This window comes from Phaenicophaeus curvirostris, chromosome 14 (assembly GCF_032191515.1).
Source record: "Phaenicophaeus curvirostris isolate KB17595 chromosome 14, BPBGC_Pcur_1.0, whole genome shotgun sequence".
NCBI classification, from domain to species: domain Eukaryota; kingdom Metazoa; phylum Chordata; class Aves; order Cuculiformes; family Cuculidae; genus Phaenicophaeus; species Phaenicophaeus curvirostris.
The window spans coordinates 20,345,001-20,347,500 of NC_091405.1; the positions used below are offsets into that span (position 1 = coordinate 20,345,001).

Here is a 2,500-nt window from a genome sequence, read left to right on the forward strand (position 1 = left end):
GAAGATGCTTCTCAATCAGCTGCAGCAGGTTTTTATCTGGGATTAGACATCATTGTGCTGGTTCGCTTTCTTTAATGTATCTGATCAACTCGTTTTCGAAGTGGTGCTTTCCCTTTCAGCCATACCTCTTTATATAGTATTTAGACTGTAGTATGTTATCACGTGCCGAAAGAGAAGTCTTCATTCACCAAGGGCTGCTCTTTCCTTTAGGATCACTGTTGTATTGCTTACAACACTTATCTGCCTTCTCAAAAGAGGGTCAGAAACCTCCATCATGGAGAAAAAAAAATCCTGTAGGTGTTTGGACCTGGACGCCTGCTCACAGGGCAGTGGGGGGACTTGCGGTACAATTTTCTGTCTCTGCTGAGGGGCTTCTTCAGGGACAAGATCTGAGGAATAAGATGCTTTGTGTGCTTTTTGGCTGTACCCCAAAAACAGATAAAGGAGATAATACTGAGAAAAACTAAAGACTCTTGTTTTCATGTGTTTAACGTTTGTTGCTGAGTGTAGTGGGCAGTTAATCAAAGGTTCTCTCTATAAAAGCAATCCACACCTTTGGCTGGTTTGAGAAGCAGGAATAGGTGAGGATCACCCAGGTTACTCTATAGCAGCGTTTGGTTTGTACATGTTTTGGCTCTGGTCTCTGCTGAGGATTTCTGGGCAGTAAAATCTCTAACAGAAGAAGTTAGTGGTCTCTGCATCTTTCCTCTTTTCACTATGTGTCATTAAGAAGCTAAAATTTGTAATAAAGAAGTGTACTTGAAAGAATTGTGCTATGTTGAAGGCACACTTTTGTGATGCATTAGGAGAAAAACGTGCACTACTGCAACAGGAAAAGGCTTCCTTGCCAAATGTACTTGAATTTTATTAAGCCCTACCATCTGCTTTCTTTGTAGCATTCTTAATTTCATCAGAAAAAAATCTAGGTGTTTTCCACGTTTAAAAAATGCCTTCCAATCCCAATTTTTTGTTTGTGTTTTCAGCATTCCTTTGTTGATGCTTCTTCCTGACATCCAGATCCCTTGAGTTTCTCTGCATAGCCATGTCCAAGGAGAACCTGGCTGTTTTCAGTTGCTCTCTTTGTAGCAGCAGTGGGATCTGTCTTCAGGGAGCTGTAGGTTTGTGGCCTTCTGTTTCAAGCCACTCCCAACTTCGATACAAGATATTTTCCCCATTTTCCTTATTGTGAATATTTTCTAGGACACCGGAGAGGCTCCATTTTGTCCAGGTTGCTTTTTTTGATGAGGAGACAAAGTATATTGCAAAGGTGGCAGGCAGTGCGCATTTCTGTGCAAGAACACGCTGCTCTTCCTTTGTTTTTAAAGCTTTTTTAATATTTTAGGGCTTGTCTACAGAGAGAGATTATATCACGTTATGGTAGGGTGGGAATTTAAAGCAGCAATTTTGAAATGAATTAAATTAATTCAGAATAAAACATTCCTGTTCTGGCACAAATTAATCATGAATAATTAATTACAAATAATTAATGAGGAGTAACTATTCGGTATTTACAAGCCCTTAACAGTTTTAGTTCTCTCTCAGCATCTCTGTCAGAGATCTGTTTACTGGCAGTGGCGCCTCTCGCCTGTGTCACAGCAAGTAGAACGAGTACCAAAGGAAGGTACGTAGATTTTTGCATCGTAGGTGCCTGTTCTCCTACTCGAGGAGGTTGACAGTACATGTGATTTTGCTCCCTAGCCGTGTTGGTTTTGTAGAGTCGCCCCATAGCGAATGCTTGTAATGAATTTATGGACCAACTGCCGCATATTGTGCAAGACGTAACGGATAATTAGTTCTGTGACTGTTTCTGTGCCATTGTGAGTGTGTTGTGGAGGCAGAGCGGGCGCCGGGGTGCAGGACCTTGGGCTGTGGGGCAGTGGCAGTGCCAGTGGTGGCCGGGGCCGTAGCTTTTCTCTGCTGGCACAGCACTCAGAGTGTTGCTGTGTAGCTCTCTCTGGTGAAGACGGAGGCAAACGTGAATGCTTGCTGGTGGAACACTGCGTGTGGGGAGGGGAGCTTCAGCCAAGAGATTGTAAAGAGGTTCAGGCCAGCGGCCAAGCAGAGCTTGTTAGCTCAGTTCGGGTGTGCAGACTCACGTGGGCACAGAGGTACCGGACCGAGCCGTTTGTAAATGCTCTGCTCCCTCAGTGTGTGGACATGCACACAGCTCGCCTTGCTAGCGACGTGAATGCATTGGAATGGGGCGTACGTGCCGCTCAGAAAAATACCAAAAGGCAATCAACATCCCGATAGTTGGAGTGTTGCTCATCCTCTCCCGAACCCCCCTCTCGCTCGTGAGCTCCTGGCAGTAGAGAAAGGGCTCATACATTTCCTCTATTGTTGCTTTATTAAAGATACAATAAACTCTCTCCATGATTTTATCCGTTTGTCGTAATGTCTACCAGTGCTGCGTTCAGACAGGAGCTCGTGCGCAGAGCTGGAAATGAAGTATAAACCTGATTCCATTGTTGGGATGTGTTGCCAACACAGCACTTAACCA

The 2,500-nt window shown here is 44.4% G+C and overlaps 1 protein-coding gene across 1 annotated transcript in view; it reads left to right on the forward strand.

Moving 5' to 3' along the window:
• TSHZ3 (teashirt zinc finger homeobox 3) overlaps positions 1–2,500 on the forward strand; it is a 63,076-nt gene that overhangs the window by 38,073 nt on the left and 22,503 nt on the right. The window lies entirely within an intron of this gene.